Raw genomic sequence first — 22,168 nt, 5'->3', positions numbered from 1 at the left:
TCCAGGTACATTTTCTCCAGATACACAGGGGAATAGGTACTCCTAAACTTCTCTTAGCTTGAATATGTTTCCTTGCTGCCCATTGTGAGTACATCTCTGGTGTTAATAAGTTTCATTTCAAAGTTCCCTCTGGTGTACAAGTTCCCTGCCACTCCAGTTTGCATGAACGGTAATTCGTGCTGAAGCTTACAATGCATCAAGCAGCTAACCTTCAAACATATCTGATTTTTTTTTAAAGCTGTGTTAGACAAGAGTGAAGCAGGTTTATTTCCTCACTTCAATATTATCCCAACTTCACACATACCTTAAGTACACACCTCTGGGCATGCAATACATGGCCTCACTTTCATGCTGTAAAAAGATCACTTTGGTGAGCTGCTGCAGAGCCCTCACATTATTCACTTTGCTCTGGGGAGAAAAAAAAACAAAACAACAACCATCATTATACCTTGCCCATATGAGTCTCAGAAAAGGTCCATCACTGATTTCTATGTATTGTGGATGTAGCCTGTCTGCTCTGGTGAACTAGTGCTCAACAACATGGAGCACTCTTCTGGTGTAGCGCTTAGCAGCAGGGAGCAGTTTTCTGTAGCTGTTGCTCTGTAGACAGGGACAGCTCCCTGGGGTGGGTTCATTTAGCAAACTACAACCTCTGGCATCCTTTCAGGGCACAAGTCTCTGTCTTTTATTGCTTCTTAAAAGCAGGATACAACACTGCTTGGTGTCGTTTCTTTTACTCAGCTTCTGCTGTCATTTGAACACTGTCCACAAAAACATAATAGAATATTCTGGGTTCACAGTTGATCTTCAGAGACACATACAAATGTGTCATGTTCTGCTAATGACCTTCTGCTAACAGAAGGTCAAATCATGCAAGCAATAAATACCTGCATGCACTTCTCTATCTCAGTTTTATCATGAGTAGTGAGCACCCTTAGGTGTTGGGAAAAGCCTTTTAAAAGAGTCCAATCCCCTCCTTTGCATTGCTTCTGGCATATGGTATTTCCTCTGGACCAAGAAATATCCTTGCATTTCTGCAGCTGACTTTCTTCTTTCACTCTCTCTCACTCCAGTCATACAAGACTGTATGTGAGCTGAGTAATCCAGCAGAGACTGCCATGGACATAATGCAAAAAGACCTGAGTGCATGCCCCTGATGCATCAGTTGTTGTACATAAAAGGTAAGATAACGGTTAGAGAAAGCTTCCATGCTCTTCATTAGGTCCTATCCTATGGGTAACTGGTGGACAAGGACTATGAGGTTTATTAAAGAGTGCACCCATCCTGTAGAGGAAAGTCTCTGGAAATCTTTCTCTTATAATTGTCAACCAACTTTTTCTGTTACCGAAGCCTTTACAAGGTAATTGGTTAGCTACTAATGCTATCTTTCACACACAAACTTAAAAGAAAAATATTTTGGATTGCATGCATCTCTTTGTTGAACATTATCCCATTTAAGTCATCAAAGTTTAATGACTCTTGTTGTTTGCTCTGTGATAAAAGCAAGAATTTCTCATAACACTGTCTGTGGGATTTAACTCAATGCTAGGCTGAAAGCAGAAGACATGCAAGGCCCAGATTCAAAGTGATGTTTGCAACCTGACACTGAATATGAAACATAGCCCATAAACTGTAAGTAGGCTGACTTCTTAGCATCCTCATATATTTAATATCCATGCAATGCTTTATGCTGGAGCCTATACACTTTTATTTTGAAAACGAGCTGTATAAAATTAACATTTGAAACTCAGGAATGGGTCATTCACTTCTGAACATTTTGAATTTTCTGAACACTTGTAGATGATTTTTTCTTTATGATTCTTATAAAAACCTTTAACTAGCTATTACTTTCTAATATTTGAAGCTTGGGGTTCAATCTGTCACCTCTTGAAGTAGGCAAGTATGTCTGGGGCAACAACAGGCATCTCATTAAGGAGATTAAATGAAAAATTAGAAATAACCTTTAAAGAAAGACAGACAAGTTTAACATCTTTCTTTCCCTCTGCTCCCTTGAAACATAATTCATACTCATTTCCTTAAGATGCCAGTCAGTATTTCCTGATAACTGTCTTGACAGAGACAAAGGTATCATATATCAGGTCACCTTTGTTTTCTTGCTGTGGCAGTTCCTTTTCACCTACTCTCTGCTATATATGGCTCAATTATAATTTCTGAGACTTAGCTGTATCAGGAGAAGACAAACTAGAAGCAACTTTCATTTTTAGTTTCTATAGGACATAATGTCTTCTATAAGACATGATGTCTTCTGAGAACTGCAAGTAGAAGTGTGTGCTGCTGAGGTTTGCCCTGTATTTAAAGAGTACGACAAGCTTCCTGTCAGGAGCTTAGTCCGACAACCACTGAAATAAATGGGAATGTTATTTTGCATTTAACCAAGTGCTTGTTCGGACTTCAGCAATGTAATGTAGAGCAGCAGAATTCTGTGTCTGATTGTAAAAATGCTTTTTAATCAGCACCAATAGCCAGCTATCTCCTCGTCCTTCTTCAGACATGGAATTTCACATTGCTCAGTATCACTGCCAGATTCTCTCCTCAGATTCAGCTCTACTGCAAGTACTTCGTTTCAAACCTTTGAATTTACAGTTTTCTTAAGAAGCATGCAGCACGTGCAGTGATAGGACTGAAAACTTGGACAAAGCTAGTTTTTGGGTGTTAGGGATAAAATGTATAATCTGTAGAACTAATCATACATGCTATCCTCTGGAGGTCAAATAGTAGGGTCATAGAACGGAAAAAGGCATGGAAATAATCTAGTTCAAACCCTATGAATTTGTAGGTAAGTGTCCCATACAGGGTCTACAGAACACTGATTTTATATGACCTTGTATATCACAGACCACATAACACTTTCTACGATCCTGTGGCAAACTGAAGATTTATGGTAAAGGATCAAAACTCTCAAGCACACAGTACTTCAGAAAGAAAGAAAGCAGAATCTCTGTGTCCAGGATTCCTGCAGTCAGAGGATATCTAAGAGGCAAAATTTTCACCATGGGCTTTTACCCACATGTAACCCACATGTAGCACTTCTTTTACACATGCTCCTCAGCTTCGATTTGTCTTAGACACTGTACAAGGGCATGCTTCCTTTCGATAGGGAAAGAAGTTTCCTTCATAGGAAAAATTGCTTAATGCCTCCCAAATGTGTAAGAAAAGTGAAAAACGATAGTTCATTTGAGGCAGGGCTTATGGCTTAGTGAGCTTATTAGTTCCCTAAATGAAGAGTTGTCCACTCTGCATTTCTTCGATTTCATGTACTGTACAGCCACAAAAACCCCTGTAGACTGAAATGAAATGTATTAAACTTCTCATGCCAAATAGCAAAAGGTGAAGAAGGATTTAATAATCTTTTTAATGTCTATCAAATATATGCTATTTTAAAGAATCCCAGTTTCTCACACTATTTTTACTATTCAGTGTAATTTGATTTGATTGAAGGAGAGGATTTTAAAAGAAAGGTAGAGCTAATTTTCCTTGCCAGCTTAAAAAATAAAATCTAGACACTGTGGATCTCAATCATTAAGAGAATCTATCACTCAAATTCGTTTGAGATGGGTTCTCTTTGCTAGTCCGTTGTTAGGAGATAGTAATAATCAGTCATTGTTTGAAGCAAGAAAAATAACATCTTAAATTCTTTTAAGATCTCCTTCCATATGATGCATAAAATAATATCAGTTCACAATAGGATGCAACTATAAATAGAATGAAGAATTGTGGAATTATCTGTGTAAAACTGAATTCATACACTGGAGCTAGTAGATTACTCAGAGCTTTTTCAAATGTTAGAACCCTTATTAAAGTATCCTTGGCTTGATTCTGTAAAAAAAAGTTGCAATTGACACTCTAATGCTGCCTTACTTAATCTTCATATATAATTTATTCATTATACACTGCCATTGCTAAATCATTTAAGAATAAATTTTTATTGTAAGAGGAGCACCACTGTAGTTAGATCATTATGTATTTCCAAGAAAATGTATTACTCCAGAGAGAAGGAAGTATTTTTATCTTTCTTCTCTTCAATTTTTTTGGGGCAGTCTCTTTTTCTCTCTCTTATATCTAACCTTCATCTTTTAAGCTCTTATTCAATAAAAGCTTGACAATTGCTAAGTTTAAGCATACGCTTAAAGTTGCTGAGACTGAAAGACATGTTTTTTTTAACATGGTTAATTATTTTACTAAATAGCAAGGTTTTTTTACAAGTTATGGACATACGGAACTCTCTATGCTTGCTTTCCTTGGCATAAAAGTCATACCTTTATTGAATCTCTGTGACAGTATAGCTGTACATAGATTGGCAGACCTGTAATAACTGTTCTCCAGGTAACATAATTAAAAAAAAAAAAAAAAAAGTCATCTGGCTAACAAACCCACCCATTAGATTTATGTTAATGCCTGTGAGTGTGGATACTCTTATCTACTTTCAGTCACTAAGAAAGTTGTGTACCAAGTTTAAACTTGGCAGCTGGGTGGAATTCAGATCCCAAAACTTTGGATCTAGTGACATAGTGATATACTCTGTGTTGCTTTCAGCAACAGCTCCAGAAGGGTCTCCTCTGTTGTGTCTGCCAACCCAATCTTCATGTCTCATGAGTCCTACAGCACTGGAAACAGAGAATCCCTATTTTGAGGAAACTGAACATATCACTTTCTGGAGGTGTTCTCTAGTTTCATGGGATAAACAGAGTTTGAGACTACTACTTTGGACATAGCAACTGAATTTTAGGTGATCGAAGTTAGGCGAAATAATTTTCTTTCCACACCTTGTATACCAACTGGGTTAATAATCAATTTCTACTCTGAAACATAACTATATATTCTATGAGTAATACTGAAAATTGTATGACATAGAGTACATTAAACCCTTCAGTAAGTTATATAAAATATTAGTACTGTGTTTATAATACTACAATCTTTTATTTGTATGCAAGTTGGAGGGAAATTTTAGTCTTCAACTTGTGATGGCTATATTTTGTTGCCAAGTTTACAGGCTTATAAATATGACGCTCTAAATCTATGGTTTTTAGTCTTCTTTCAGTGTAGTGTGAAAAATGAAAGCATGAGATTTACATTAGAAGTTATATAAATTACCTGTGATAACAACTTAATTTATATATATGTATGTTCTCAGAACTTTAGAGGGAATACTTCAGAAGCTAGAGAAAGGGGAATAGCACGACATAAAAGTATAATTTCTTTTTGCCTAAATTTGTAATGCTTTTCCCAGTATTTTACGGTACCTATATTTTAACATTATTCTTTGCAGTAGTAAAACATTGTGGTTTATTACTTAAAAGTCAAGGTACGGCATTTCAACTATACCTGAAAGCTATGTGACAAAGAGTAGGAGAAAAGAATAATGGAAGCATTGGTACTTTCAAATTTCTTATTTATTGAAGAATGTTACAATAAAGTGTTTTTTTAAACTAATGGGAAGACATATTTGAAAATTAGAGTCAATGATTTTTAAGGGAATTTGCTTTTTTTTTATAAGAGAAAACCTAATGTAATATTTCGATTTATTCCCAGTTCTGTCTTTTAAAATATTTTCAGCCAGGAAGATGCCCCCACGGCCTGCTTTTGCTGAGTACCTGCTAAACAAAAGATCTCACAGCAGCCCAGCTCCTGAGAACCTTTTAAGCTCTGCTTCTTCCCTAACTCTGGTAGTTCTGTCTAGTCCTGTAAAGATCATAAATTCCTCAATTCTTAGTGAAGACAGAAGAATAAACCACATTTGCTGTTTCTACAATATGCTGTTTTGGGGATACGCTGTTCTGAAATACATTAGGATAATGTAACATGCAAATTAGCACTGATTTTACAGCCTCTCAAATCTCACAAAATGCCTTGTCCAATTACCCTCAAACTTCCTAAGAAAAAAGAAAAATCATCGTCTTTCCAAACACCACACAAGAGAAATTTCTGATAGAATAGTCTGATGTTAAAATTAGATGTAAGGACCTAACTGAGTTTATAACGGAAGGTACTTTCAACCTTAGCCATGGAACAACTACTGCAGCTCCATAATACCTTCTATTTCAGAAAATCAGAAAGCTTTAGACAGACTGCCTGACAGATTATTTGGAAACAGAGGACAAAGATACTATCCAAGACAGGTCTGCGTTTATCACCATGTTGATGTTGCCATACACTGTATATCAAGAAAAAAAACCACTATTGTGCTGACTAACTAAACATTGCAAACATTTGCGTTGAAAATCTATGAAAGCCAAGTACTTTGCGGACTGTGTTTACTGAAGTCAGATGAGCAATTCTGTGTTTTCAGTTATACAACATATGACAAAACACGATAAGAATCTTTCCTTAATTCACATGTTAACACAGTAATTTTTCAGCTTTTGGCTAAGGTACCATCCCTTTTCTTACCTGGGCCAGTTACATATTTATCACACATTTGGTTTGAACATATCTGAACGTCTTGGACAAAAATTTGCCTGTGGGAGTAAATAGCTTCCCTCCTAACCTTTATGTCTGCAGTTTGACCTTGAGAGACCATTTTTATATAGTTAATCAAAACTGCATTAATTTCACTTGAATTTAGGCACCTGAGTGTCTAAATTGCAACAGGTGCTGCTATAGCTGATTCAGCTCTCCACTGACTGTGTGAGAAGCTGATGGGAACATTGCTTGATTCGGTACCTAAAACTAGCTGGAATAAATGTTATTCAGTGTTCCCAGTCCTCCGAAGTCAGATGAGGAATGAATAGGAAGAAAGCAGAGTCCACTCCTCAGTGCAGTACTGAAGACAGCTCTGTCTTTAAAAAGAATTGCTGTTTGCTACTGGATTAAATCAGCCTAAATTTACTATCCAAATGAACGAGCTGAGTAGCGCGGGTAAGTGTTTCAAAACATCTCTTTCTCTCTGTCTCTCAGTTACTGACCGATGGACATAATGCTTCTTTCTCAGTTTAAAATTAAATATTTAATAATGTTTTTAGTGCATTTTTTTATCTGTTTTGGGTTTTTTCTCTTCCATATTTTTAAGGCAGGTGGAACTGAGAAAAGATGCAGTCCATGGATGTTTAGGAACTTCTGGAGTAGCAGTCAGCAGATTGATGTCCAAGTGGAAACCAGTGATGAACGGCATACCTTAGGGGTCAATGGCATGGACAGTGGGATTGAGTACCTCTTCAGCAAGTTTGATGATGATGCCAAAGTGTGTGGCGTGGTTGACACACTGGAGGGAAGGGATGCCATCCAGAGGGACCTGGACAGGCTTTGAGCTATGCAAACATTGTGACGTTCAGCAAGGCCAAATGTAAGGTCATGCACCTGTGTCAGGGCAATCCTGAGCATAAATACAGGCTAAATAAAAGACTTGGGAGTGTTTGTTGACAAGGAGCTCATGATGGCACAACAACTTGCACTTGCAGAAAGCCAAACATATCCCTGGCTGCACCAAAAGAAGGGGGCCAGCAGGTCAGGGAAGGTGATTCTGCTCCTCTACTCTACTCTCATGAGGCCCCACCTGGGTCCTTAGCACAGGAAAGGCATGGACTTGTTGGAGTGAGTCCAGAGGAGAGCCATGAAGACGATCAGAGGGCTGGAGCACTGCTCCTGGGAAGACAGTCTGAGAGAGCTGGGCTGTTCAACCTGGAGAAGAGAAGGCTTCAGGGTGACCTTATAGCACATTCCAATACCAAAATGGGATTCACAAGAGAGCTAGAAAAGGTCTTTTTATAAGGGCATATAAGTGATAGGATGAAGGGTAATGGCTTTAAACAGAAAAAGAGTAGAGTTAGGTTAGATATAAGGAAGAAATTCTTTGCTGTGAGGCTGGTGAGGCACTGGAACAAGTTGTCCAGAGAATCTGTGTATGCCCTGTCTCTGGGAGTGTTCAAGACCAGGTTAGATGGGGCCATAAGCAACCTGGTCTAGTGGAAGGTGTCCCTGCCCATGGCAGGGAGTTGGAACTAGATGGTCTCTAAGGTCCCTTTCAACCCAAACCATTCCATGATTCTGTGATATGATAGAGGCCATGTGTTTTGCTCTTTAAATATCTACACAATGTCAACTGTGATGGTCTGTCTATTGTAACTGAACATTTCTAGTTGGGTTTATATACTAATTTATTGGATTTAGTTCTAGTTGGGTTTATGTTCTAGTCGGTTCATGTACTGCTTGTAACTTGTGAACAATTGAATAAAATGAGGCTTTTAATTAGCTAGTTACCCTCTCTTATTGAAGCACCATGCTGTTCCAAGAGTTGTACAAAGATTTCATGCTCCTTGGATTTCATTAATTTTCTGGTTTATATTTCAATACTTTTTTTTTTTTTTTTTAAAAGCCAAATCCAAATCAGCTGTAAGTAAAGAGAGAAATGTAATACCAACCAACAGGTCTATTCAACAGTAAGAGGAATTGTGCCTTGAAGAGTGCCTATTTCTCTCATTGACAGCAAAGGGCGACAAATGTGTTCAGCTAAGGTGTAGATATCTGTACTGTAGAGCTATAAAACTGGTTTAGGTGAGATAACGTCCTTACTGAGCAACTTTTGGTTCAGAAGTCCTGTGAAACATTTACACTTTGTTTTCCCCTCTGTTTCCTTGTGGGTAAGATGTGCATATTGCCCTGCAGCACCAGTGTCAGGCAGAGGGTGAATGCTATTTTTAACACAAGGTCAGGCATGTGCCATTCTGAAAAGCTCCATTTTTAAGAGGCTGTAACTGTGCTGAGGTAGCTAGTGCTAGTTTGCTGAGTCCTGGCTATGAACTAATCCGATTACTTTGTCTGCTATTGCAGGAGTACATTTGTTTGCCTGTGTATAACAACATGGTGTCAGTGATACATGTCTGCTAGAGTTCAGGTGATGAAAATACTTTTTTCCTCTTTGCAGCCTATGTCTGTACTGGGACATGCAGGGGAGCAGATGGGGGAGCTGCTGGCCGGTGCTGTCTGGCAGTGCCCCATGCCAGACACAGCACTTGTGAGGTTTTTCATCTTACTTTCAAGCTCTCAAAGACATCAATATATCAACTCTCTGTCTATAAAATTGTAGTTCTTTCTGTTTTCTTCAATGCCAGCAGGAATCCTTCCATTCAAAAGTATAGTAGATTCCCAGGTACTATAAGTCACTACAGATCTTTAAATAATGGAAACAATTTTTGAGGTAATTTCTGTCCATAAAGACATCATCTCTGAGGCTGCATTGAATTTGAGGTGGTGACAAAGACAGATCTGTAAAATAAGGTTTTTCTTAAATATAATACATTTACTATTTATAAGTGGATATCTCTTCTTGTAGGGATTCAAAACACATATCTATTGCAGTTAATGAAAACCAAGAGAATGAACTGCCTGCTAAAATTTGAGATAGTTTTAATAATAACAGATACTTAAACTCGCCAGAAAATAGAAAGAGTTCAGAAGTTTTAAGAAGAAGCTGTTTTCATTTATATATTTTGGACAGAAATTTTGGAATCTCTTCAGACGGAAGTATTTTTGTTATGCTGATTACATTGTACCTATATCCATGCCATGGTCCTCTCAGCATGAGCCTTTTCTCAGTGTTGTCGTTCTGCTCTTAGGTAATTCATTCCTCTGAATCCATCAGACTGGATATGGCACTACATGTTTTGTTATGACAAAAAAGAGGAGTTACTGATCATCACAGCTGGTAGTTTTCTGTTGGAGGAAGATTGAGAGACTAATTCAAAACTAGAAAGCAGCAAACAATGCTTTGAAATGTATTGAAGGCTATGGACCTGTACTAAATAAACAACAGTACACACATTACTGATGTCTTCTCCATTTAGAATTTAACACAAAACAGTTAAAGTTAAGGCTAATATATGTAGTGTTCAATAAAGCTTTACTGTATTTTTTGCATATAAAAAAAATCTGTGCCTATATTGAGTCATCTTTATTTCTCCTTGTTTATCTCATATATTTTATTTCAGTTTTATTCTGTACTAAGTCGACCTCTGACAACAAGTGGTGCCTTTGAGAGTGTCAGGCCTTCCCTATATGAATAATCTGAGAGAAAATCATATTTAGTTCCTTAAGTTTGCAATTTAGAACCAATGAAAATTGGTATGGGTTGCAAAAATGTTGAATTTTTGATTATTTGTATCATGATTGTGGTGCTTTAACGAAAAATAATAATAATTATTGTATAATCTATACGATATATATTTATATTATATGTTTATATGAGCACATAATTTAGACTGCCCTGTAGGAACTATTCAAATTCAGTATGTCACTGAACTGGGGATTAGCTACAAGCATCCTGAATAAGAAAGGATGTCAGAACGGATTTTATTAGTATCTGTAGCATGCACCATCCACCTTTTGTGTCCATCAGCTAGGCTTAACTAGAATGACTCAGAAGAGCTCAACAGCCTATTCAGATAATTTACCTACACTCTGACACACTTATGTAAGACATGGGATTGTCAGTAATTTACCTGCCGTGGTAATTAGTTTGCTGTATTAGCTAGAAATATGGCTCACGGTGTATTCGCTATAGCATATTGGGCATTTAGCTATTCCATGGTCAGCTCTTTTTATGGTCTGACCCCTGAAGTTAGCAATACTGCTGATCTTAAACACCTGTCTTATAATATTAATAATATATTTTCAAGTTAGTCCCCCCCCACTGGCTTAAAAGTTAAGACTTTCAGGTTGTAGTAGGAGGCAGTGATTCTTAACCATGTATTAAAAAATTAAAAACCCCCACACAATATACTAGATAGCAAGTGAGCTGTGATAATACTTTTCTCTTCTTCGTCTGGTTTTTTTTATAGCTGGTCTTGTAAGTTACTGCTAAAACTCCTGTCTGCACCAAAATCATGCCTGGAAAGTTTCTATTCCCTCCTCCCACTAAAAGACCACCATCTTTCTTCTTCCAGCTTTTGCCACAGCCAAAATACATCTATGTGTCTGTCTACTTCCATAAAAAGATGGCAACTGAGTGGTACCTGTGAATCAACATAGTGTGAACTGCAGAACAACAGTTACCTGAAGTAACCTGCCCAGGAATTTGAACTCTGAGCACATACTCTCATATTCTTTGCCTCCAATCACCTGTTCTCTGTGTGAGCATATATTTATACACACACATATAAATATCAGACCAAGAACAAGTTTGATCAATAAGGAAGGTGAAAATAGGCAGAAGATAGAGGGAATTCACTCTCAAGGCTGGGATGCAGAAAATGGAAATTGTTTTTCTAAAGTGCTAGTTAGTATCTCTGAAAGATTTAGATTCTTTTACAGACGCGTTTTGCAGAGCGCTAGAAGTTAATAAACAGATGGCTACATAACAGATTTCAGCTGGAGAGTATCCATCAAGGGACAGAAGAGAGGAAATATGACCTTGTGTTTTGAGGCAGGAGTGGAAGAAAAAAACAGTGTGCATTGGTGCTAAGTCTCTACCTGGAAGCCTGCAAAGTCAACTTGATTCAGCAGGAGGTGATCCAAGGAATTACCAGGTGACTAAACATAGAAGGTACCTTAATATCAACTAAAAAACTTTGGTCTTGAACATTTTTTTGAGTTTTTGACATTATTTTAAACATAAAGCTCTTTGCTTCATTTGTTCAACAGGCTGAGTTGTTATATTTCACAGCTGTGCTGAGATTGACAGTAATATTGCAGCAAAATGAATATAGGCTTGATTTGGGAAGGCAGATACCTAAATCTCTGTAATTAGGCTTCAGTAAGGAAAATAGCAGTAGCTGTTTGCAACAATGCTGTGCCAAGGATTGTGCCTTTCTAAACCAAAAGGGTCAGATGTAAAAACTTTTATTACTTTCAAAATGCTAATTAAAGAGTCTATCAGCTTCTTGAAATATTGTTTCAAGTAATTATGTCCCATTATAAAGACAGCATTCACTGAAAGAATATGAGAAAATATTTTTTATTCAATATAAGTAGTAGCAGTAATTACCAGCCAATATAATCCTTATAGAATTATACTGTATAAGGTACTAGTAGAAAGTAATTCACTGTATAAGACAGATATCCTTCTACATTCTAAGAACAAAGAGGAAGTTTTACTCTCCAGTCACTGTTTCAGAAAGCCTTGTGTTTTTGTCAGGTAAGAACATAGAAGCATGGCAGTTTAAAACGTAAAGATGTTCACACTTGGTCGGATACAGAAAGAAATAGGACCAATTTCTCTTCAACAGCAATAGTTTTCACATTTTTCTAACCTTTCTCTGGGGAACTTCAGAGAACATCAATTGTGTACCATATTCAAGTAGAAATTTACAGGATTAAGGCTTTGGTGTTAGTCATCTTTCTGAGGGCACACTGAAAAATTTACAACATTTTTTGTCAAATTAATAGTTGCAAGAAAAAAAAACAGGTTTGTAATGATGGTTTAGGTATTGATGATAAAAAAAGGCTGATTTAGGCTATTAAAGCAGGAGTATTTGCCATCTGGAATAGCTATATACTATAGAACATCTGTTGATTTCACTTTCCAGAACGTCACTAAAATACTTACAATTAAGAAAAGCAGTGACTATGTATAAACATAGGTGACCATTACTGGAAGAAACACTCTATAACAGATGTAATTTTGATACCATGTAATTCAACAACGCTTCATGCAATATTAATGGCCCCTCTCAACGTATTCTAATTTTAAAATTCATTACTAAATTATTCAGCAGTATATAAAACAGATGTCTGGCACTATAGCATCCAAGTTGTTTTATCTGTTATAAAATTATATTTTTATAATTTGCATGTATATTGTCCTTTAAATCTCATACAGAATCAACGAATGTTTCCAGGTGCTATGACTCACCTTCAGTTTTCTTACTCCCCTGAAAGGTTTCACTTGTGTTCCCTTATTATCTGTTTCAACATTAAATGTCAAGCTTTTATTGTTAGTTTAATTGGTACTTTTGCTCAAATCTTGAAAGGCATATATTATAGGAAAACAAAACATAGAAAAAATGTTTTATTTTTCTTGCAATAGCTATTTATATTTGCTGGAGGTTAGAACTAACTTCGTTGGCCAAACATACTTGATCTTTCACTCTGAAAAGCTACGAACAAGGAACAAACCTTACACTTTCGAAAGACTAATTCAGATTCTTCCTATATATGAAAGTACACCCTTGGATGCTCTTTGCACCTTCATCTCCCATGAATATTACAGAAAATGTTCTGGAGGAAATTATATGACCTGGGTTATAATTGTGTATGACAGTTTCAGTAGCAGTAGAGAAGAGAGGTGTTTTTTTCACCTTCTGTTGTATGTGAATTGATGACAGAATGACATGACAGAAAGTTTAATTGAGCTGTTTGTCTTATTAGAGGAAATAGCAAAAAATGGAGAGATATTTGTCTGATTGCCAATCCACCCGCCCCACCAACCCCAAATAAATCACCATGAAAGCGTATATAAAGGAATCTAAATATGTTCAGGATGCAACCTTTCTCTAATTGTTCACTAAACATGTATTCATATGCATTTTTTGGCTATTCTGTTTCAGTCTGTGGGAGCAGGAGATCAGACTCTCATATGGCTAATGCAATCACAAGAGAGCTACAAATCGATTTGCTGTTGAAATACTTTACTTAGATTTGATCTTCAGATCAACGACTAAGACAGAAATCTTACTGGACTGGTATCATGTAGTCTAAATGCATCAAGGAAGGAGGATAGTCGGCAACAATTATCTTGTTTTGAGTATCGTCAGCAGAGATTCAAGTTAACTTGTTTTGGATTGAATATGTTTTAAACTACTCTGAGTAGTTTAAAAGCAGTACAGACATAATACTTTTTTACTTATGTTAGAATGCTTTTGTTTGATCACGTTAACATTTCCACTGTTATGTTCTAGACTAAAAGCAAGACTTTTGCTGCATGGTAGCTAGCTGGAGTGCGCTGTGACATACAGAAGCTGTGCACTAAGTATGCCATAGCAAAGGTTTAACCCACTTGACAGTCTGTACCTAGAGTCAAAATGTGCCTGATGCAGGGTTCATCCTGTATAATTTCAGAGAACCATCAATTCTGTGTCTAAATCTAAATGAATCATCTGCTCTTCCCCTATTGCCATTAGACAGAAATTGGAGCCCTCAGGAACCTTTTTCTTTTCGGATTTATTGGGTGGGATGAATTCCCTTTTGGAGATGTTTGCAAAGAAACCTAGGATGACTAGCACAGACATATACTGAAGATACCTAAGCTAGTGCTAATAAATTTATTCCTGTTGCAAACTCCTTGCCTCCTGTCCCCCACAATCAGAATTATTCAAATATTTAAACTTCCTCCATTAGGTCTATATGGAGCTCGGCATTATTACTTCTATAATTTAGCCTTTAATTTTGAAATGCCTTGAGAAATGTTACCTTGCTTTTCTAAATTTTTACTATTCTTGTAGGAAGCCTGTGGCCCCTGTCAGTCACATAACATTAGAAATAACAATATCAAAGAACTTATTTACTTATTTTTTCCCTCAGTGCATTAGGAGTGAGAGAGATTCCTCTGGGGAAAAAAAACAAACAACAAAACAAACAAAAAACCAAACAAAAAAAACAAACCCATAAAAAAACTCACTTGTCCAAAAAGATGCAAGGTGAGAACAATATAACATATTGCTACCGAATCTACCTTTTTTTTCCCCTTGAATAGGCAATATAGGAAAAATTGCTCAGCTATAGACTTAACTAGGAGTAATCCCAAATGGCAGGAAGAAGAGCTCTTCATTGTCACGTAATAAACTGAAACGGCATTTAGAAAGAACAGACAGCTGGCCCAGTCCAAACATCAGCAGCCAAGTGGGAGAGTTTGTCGTTCTGTAAATGGCAAAATAACAAACACCTGACCTGAAGATAATAGGTTAATTGCTTTAATATTACATTTTGCATTGATGTTTGTTTTAATGTTGTGATGGATGAAAAGAGGTCATTTTTTTTTAAACTCAGGCCTTCCAGAACTGCAAATACCTGCCCAGTGGCCTGATGAAAAACATCTCTTAGGTGATAAAACGAGTTGCATGCAAATGACAAGTAGGCTTGATGTGCCCTGAAAGCATTTCAGCTTGGAGTGACCTGTGATCATAAATTACTGGCATGCTGCATCAGATCCTGGACTAGTAATTTCATCAAGATCAACAAGATGCAATCTTGAAAACTGTTTGCATGATGTGAGAACAAGTTGATGCCCTTGTCCTCCCAGACTGCAGGATCTGATGCTCAGGACTACTTTGTATCTCTAAGTAGCAGTACAGGGCCATTGTAAATAATTAAATAGAAATTTGTTACCCTTTTGTCAAATGTATTTCTGATGTTACTCTTCATTCGCCTCCATTAAGAAATCCCTTGATTAAATTTTAAAGTCTTAAACAATTTGAAGGGCTGAGAGCACAGGACACAAACTACAGCCTGAATGTTTTGCACAGGAAAGTCATATTCTCTCTGGGAGAAAAGAAAATAATGTCAAGTATTGAATATGCAATCCCATGATTTTCTTTCAAGATTTGATGCTGTAGATTCGATTACCAACTCAGTGGCTGGTATCTGTAGGTAATTTTTTTTCTTATTTGTTTGCTTTTAGAGATTCAGAATTTCTCTCTCAATATATTTACAAATGTTTCTATATAAATAGAACGTATGGCTGAGAACTTAATCCCATGCAGTTACATCAAGAGGATGCATATAGAATAGTTCATAAAAATGAGGATTCTTCAGAATACACATTGTTGTTCTGAAGTTAAAAGGCTAAATTCTATCAATAAACATATGCGAAGATTTCCAAAATATGTAATGAGTTCAAGACAAAGACACAGTTTTTTTAAGAATAAATGGGAACTGAAAAATTAATTACCTTTATCTTGTTTTCTGCATTTGGAGATGTGATTAGTGCTTTTTATTATACACCTCTTCAAATATATATATATACATTTATGAAGCACACTCATTATCATACTTGAAGTAACCATATAATATGTATAGTAACAAAAGCCACTTACTGTGCATTGAACAAGAACACAATCTATACTTCAGGAAGAAAAAAAATTATGAAGGAGGAGCATGTATTTCGACAGCAGAGAGCTTAATTTTGGAGCAGAGGACATATAATTAATGTTGACCTAATAATGCTAGCAAAGATATTGCTGTGCAGGCCTAACTGCTCTCACACAACTGAGATGTTTAGAGGTGATGATTAGGAGGGATAGGATGATTAGAGGGATGGAGCATCTCCAGTATGAGGAAAGGCTAAGTGAATTGGGATTGTTCAGCCTGGAGAAGAGGCGGCTTCAGGGTGACCTAATTGTGGCCTTCTAATACATGAAGACAGCCTACAAGAAAGATGGAGAGAGACTATTTACAAGGGCATGTAGCGACAGGACAAGAAGGAATGGCTTCAAACTGAGAGTAGGTTTAGGTTAGGTATTGGAAAGAAATTCTTTACTGTGAGGGTGGTGAAGAATTGGAACAGGTTGCCCAGAAAAGTTGTGGGGGCCCCATCCCTGCAAGTGTTCCAGGCCATGTTGGATAGGGCTCTGAGAAACCTGATCTGATGAAAAGTGTCCCTGCCAATGGCAGGGGGAGTTGGAACTAGATGATCTTTAAGGTCCCTTCCAATCCAAGTCATTCTATGGTTCTATGAAACAGATAATTGTTTTATTTTGTTTCTGATTTCCATAATTTTGTACACTCAGTTACAGATAGCCTCCATCCCTTAAAGGTACATATCCTTTTTTACCTTAGTCCAGTGAAGCAGAAGAAAACAAAAGCATTGTAGTACAGTAAAACATTTCAATAACACTCCTATGAGTAACAGCTCCTCAGTCATCATACCACATTTGCACTCCCTAACTAGAATACTGCGAAAAATGGCAACTCCCTTCTACAGTATTGTTTACTCCCCTAGTAATATCTGAACACTCATTTAAAAGATTTTAGTCATTAATATATTTTGCAGACAATGTATGAACTCCTTAGACTTTATATTTGACATATATGTGCACTAAGTATTTGCATACAGGAGATGATTAATCATCCGGTTTTCACATCAAACAGATCTAATTAAATGTCATAGAATCATTTTCCTAATTACACGCTTGCATTTCATAATTTTACAATGTTGAGTTAGATACTTCCCCCAGTTAAACTTTGTAAAACAAAATCTCTAAGTTAAATGTCTCTGCCTCTCCTCTGCCAACATTTCATTGTCCCCTAAACTTGATCCACACTGTCCTTCCAGCTAAGAAGTGCATATAGTTTCTTCCGAAATAGGTAGGCTGTTTCTAAGAAAATCTCCAGAAAACCTACGTATGTACCACTGGGTATACCTACATCTTCTAACTTAATGAGCTGATTCCACAGACAACATTTTCAATATCTGTCAGAGAGTAAGATGAGCTCATATATTGAACTTCAAAAGCATATTTAGCAACTGTTGGTGGCTGCAGGGTGTATAATGACTGCCACAGAGAACACTATAAACTGCAAGCTGAGGAAAGCTGCAGGCACGATGGACTACACTATGTTGTCCAATGCATGGTAGACATAATAGCACAGTAACAGAAAAAAACCCTTGTATGTGCTTGTCAGAGTTGTAGTCCAGTAGCAGATTTTTTTTTTTTTTTTTTAATTACTCCACTGTGAAGTCTACAAATCTTCAGAGTCACAACTGAGAAAAAATACTGGTTTTAAAAACAATTTGAACAAACTTATCATATTTGAGGTCCAGTTCCTGCTCTGGACACTGCTAATCTAAATTTGGCAAGCTCCATTGAAGTCAGTGCTTATTTTTGACAGGAAAGTGGGCCTGTGTTATGCAGCATTTCACTAGTTGTCAACTACACTTAAAAAACTCAAGGGAGAGATACCTTTTGAAAAGGTGATTATATAGGAAAGTGAATTATTTTTGAGCATTTGGTATGCTCTTTGTTTAGAATCTTTAACTCACAGTAATTTATATTGCAATGTTGAATGCACAAATAAACATTTCCCAGAAGAACTTTTAAAATAATCTTTTTGATCCACTTTCATAAAATTTTAATGTACTGATCTTCAAGTTGCTTTGCAATTTCAGCACTGGAATAGTCTATAAAGTACCCACAAAAATTACAAGCAGATACCGTAATCTCAGTACACTCTGTGAATTGTAAGTAAGTTTGCCTGTTTGTGGCCACAGAGATCTATACCCCCGTCACATAAATGGGGTGTGGCTGAGCCTAATTCCCAGTAAAGTAGTTGCTTTCTGGCCTCTCAGGTTCATCTGCTAGTTTTAACTGAACAAAGTATTAGTCTTCCTTTTCTGTCCAGACAGCTGGTTTGCTGAATGCTTTCAATTGCATCCCAGCATCCTTGTCAGAGGTAGCTGGACCTTGCTTTGTTCATGTGAATATGGTTCTACCAGGGCTAATTATTCCTAATTCAATATTACCTCTGACTTTGTTTGAGCCACTGTTGTTATTCATTTATTTTTAAAGGAAAGCCCTTTCTATTTGCCAGTTATTAGGAAGCTGTGGTATGTGAACTACTCAAGGATAAGACAGAAACCTTGATATCATAGGCACTGATTACTGGAAAAATGTGACATAATTGATCACTGGTCTACCTTTGTTGCCTAGTTATTGAAATAGAAGTTCTTTTGGGCAGAATGTGTTGTCCAGTGCTCATTAAAAAAAGAAAGGACAAAATAAGACAGCTGTGAGAACATGATTTTTTAGCATACACTGTTGTGGAATTTTCTGTGTTGAGTATATATAGTCACAGGAGAATATATATATATGAATATGCACTCATATTTCTCATGTGTATATATATATATATATATATATATACATGAGAAATATATACAGTCACAGGCATGTTGGCCTGTGACCGTGCCACTGGTTCTTTGTAACTTCTGTTGCCTCTGCTGGTGGAAACATTCATTGAGATATTGAGAATATTTTTCAAGAGGTTCTCCCAGCAGCCCAGCTTCAGCTGGTACTGTGCTGCGAAAGCTTTCTAACTTGTGCTCAGTCCTTATTTCAGTGGTAGTTTCTGACACTGTGGTATAGGGACTCTGCTTATAAGCACTTCTTTATATGTGTAGGTAACAAATGCATTTTCTTCACTTCTTGGCTGGTCATAACACTTGCAAATGCATTATCATGAATCTCTTCATGTATACATAAATACTATCTTAAAAACAAGGAGAAAAAAAATTCTGCTGAGGAAACTCAAGTCCTTTAGAGTCTGAGGAAGGCTTGGTCTCACTGCAAGCTTACATTGTTTAGATCACTTGGTTGTATATTTTTTTCCTATTTATAAGTATGCCTTTGTGAAAACCTTTCTGTTTTTAAAAATACTGTAATTTTTTTTTTAAACTGTTTAAATACTTGTCTGGGTTTAATCTCAGAATCCTCCTGTTACTTTACATAGCCTAGTTTAGAGTCGTATTTCTCATCTGAATGGGAAGAGCTTTTGTGCCTTTAAAAAAGCAAAATCAGAAAAGGATATTTGAAAGGTAGAATGAAATAAGATTGTCATGGAATTTGGTAGGTGATTTAACATTTAAGCCTCTGTTATTTGCATATCAAAATAAGACATAAAAGTAGCTCGAAAACAACTGCAAAGCAGTACCAAGAAGCTACCTACCAAAACTCAGACTGGGATAGACTGATCTATTGTACATATTCATGTCATTCTTGGAAACACAGAGAAAAAAAAAAGTCTATGGAAACATCTGAGACTGCAGTCATAACTGCATTTACTTGTTGCTGAAATTATTTTTGCATGAATTTTTCTGCTCTTGAGTTTTAGTCCTTATGGAGTTTCTTGTGCTCTTCCTGCAACCTTTTTTTTTTTTCTTCTTTTCATTTGCCTTTTAAACTCAGTTGAAAACTATTTCTCTTTTCTCTGTATTTTTTGGAAATGCAGCTCTTTTGACAAATACAAAGGCAACATTAGGTTGTACTTTTTGTTTCCAAGCCAAAGCACCATATTCAGCTAACACTTATTAGTAAAGATTAAAGAAGAATCAAGTGGAACAAAGAATTCTGTATACAAATAACAAAAATTCACTCTCACCTAAACATGTTGTCACATGGACCTGCTGGTATAAATTGACATTTCCTTTAATAAAGCTCTACCAGGTGACACCAGCTGAGCATCTGGCATCTATTTAGAGTATAAAATATAAAATTCATTTGCTCTTTCAATGTACATCTATACTTTCAAGAGATGGAGGGTTGTTTGAATGGGAATATCAATCTGCATGTTATAAATCAACAGATTAAAGCTAATCTGGGAAGCACTGGTGATTTCATACATATTTGGATTTTAACAGGTTTGTGTTTTTGCAGAACTGTGAGTAATTATATGCCTGACTGGGTGAAATTGGATTAAATAAATCAATACTTTATTATGGGAGTTTTCATTGATTTTGTATGCAAATCATCAGTAATTGTATGGACTGTGCCAATAAATGAATCGAGCTGAGCTCATTAAAAAGTCTCATGTAAAACTCGACTTTTTAGGATAGTTGGGACACATGATTGACAATACTTGAGACTCATATAGCCCTTCATTTAGCTCAGCCCTAGTAAGAGATTGTCCTTCTTTGCTATAAGTCAGAGCATTATTATCCATGTATTTTCCCAGAGATGCACTTCTCTGTTCATACTCATACTTGTGGTAGTCTTTCAAACACCATTCTTCCCTATTCCTTTGTTAGATTTTCAAGTCTTTTTATTGATGGAAAAGAGGGACTGACAATTCTTCTAACTCGCAATAAAAGGGTGATTTATATGTCAATGTCAATATATAATCCACATTAGTGTTTTGTGAATACCCTGTTGTGTTTTACACTTCATTTTGAAGCACAGCTTAGAGCATTCATTTTAGAGGGGCAGGTTGACATGTAGAGAAGAGGCTATAGCTGGGAAGCTTTGATAGAGCAATCAAGGGCCATCAACACTTAATGGCACTACACCAGTGGATCAATGGGCTTGCTAACAGCAGGGCCTTGACTTTGAGCAACTCTCTGCCCAGAAGCTTAAAGGTGCAGGTTCCTGTCAGAGCTGGAAAATTTGCAGCACAAGTGCAGGGAGTTGAAAAGGTTTTAAAAGGGGAAATTTCAGTGCAAACAGGGAAGTTTCTCCTTCAGTAGCAAGGTACGCAGTTCAGAAAGGCCAGAGGGTTGCGGGTCTCGAAGACATAGCCTGATTCCTGAGTCCTCTCTGTTGCTAAAGAACCAGGAATGGTAGATGTTTTCTGGGATGTTTAGTTTTAGATACATTTGTGCTTTAATTTTTAAGAATGACAGTGTATTTAATTTTTAAGAATTACAGTGTATATGCGTATTTGAGAAATCGTATAGATGAGTCAGTGGTTCTTCCTGTTCCTGTGCATTGTCCTTGAATGTTGCCACCGCGAAATCCTACTACACTGCAGCATAGAAATTTTTGTCAAAAATTTCCAAGTCAAATTTTTCTAGCCAACTGTGTCTCAAGGAGGCTCATGCACAGGTTTTACAGTGTTATCAGCAGCACCATATGGTGTTCCATTACATAAAGAGGATACGACTTGATTGTTCACTAAAGAAGTTTAGCAAGAAAGTTGCCTGGAATTTATGATCAGCCATTAACTAGTGCTAGTAGACATAAGAACATATGGGATCCAGTGATTCAATCCAGACCTGACAGAGTACAGGTAAACTATCGACTAATCTCTTTATCAGTAGAGGGGGTTTGGGTTTGTAACAAATAAAACCTGAAAAACCCCAAACAAACAAAACAAATCAAACAAACAAACAAAACAAAACAAAAAAACAAATGTGTGAGGGGGGTTGTACATAGCTGCATATATTTTCTGTTGGCTAACAAAATTCAGTGGTGTGACAGTTGCTTAGGTAATTGAATGTTTTATTTAAGAGCTGGAGAAATATCTGGTAAATGGACTATGAGGATGAAATTCACTACTTTGTGCAACATGGTTGTGAAATTGGACGTATTCAGGCAGGTAGTGGGTAAAAGTTCACAGACAGAACAACATATTTGAGAAAAAGCTGGAATCTGGTCATTAGAACAGGAATGTTTCAGGGGATAAATACGTTTTCAACAGTGATATTCAAAGGATATAGTACGAGAGATTGATGGTTTGGTTTTAAAAAAGAAAGATTTATATAATACAGCCAAACCCTACAGCTTGTGGGCAC

At 36.7% G+C, this 22,168-nt stretch overlaps 1 long non-coding RNA gene across 1 annotated transcript; it reads left to right on the top strand.

Annotated features, from left to right (window-relative positions):
* The first annotated feature begins 1,233 nt into the window (after positions 1-1,233).
* On the top strand, positions 1,234-8,209 carry LOC135409681 (uncharacterized). The gene is made up of 2 exons (XR_010428311.1): positions 1,234-1,632; positions 7,028-8,209. It is a non-coding gene; the product is annotated as an uncharacterized LOC135409681 (long non-coding RNA).
* The last annotated feature ends 13,959 nt before the right edge of the window (positions 8,210-22,168 follow it).

This window comes from Pseudopipra pipra, chromosome 2 (assembly GCF_036250125.1).
Source record: "Pseudopipra pipra isolate bDixPip1 chromosome 2, bDixPip1.hap1, whole genome shotgun sequence".
NCBI classification, from domain to species: Eukaryota; Metazoa; Chordata; class Aves; order Passeriformes; family Pipridae; genus Pseudopipra; species Pseudopipra pipra.
Note: the sequence above shows the minus strand (reverse complement) of the source record. Positions and strands in the feature narration are given on the sequence as shown.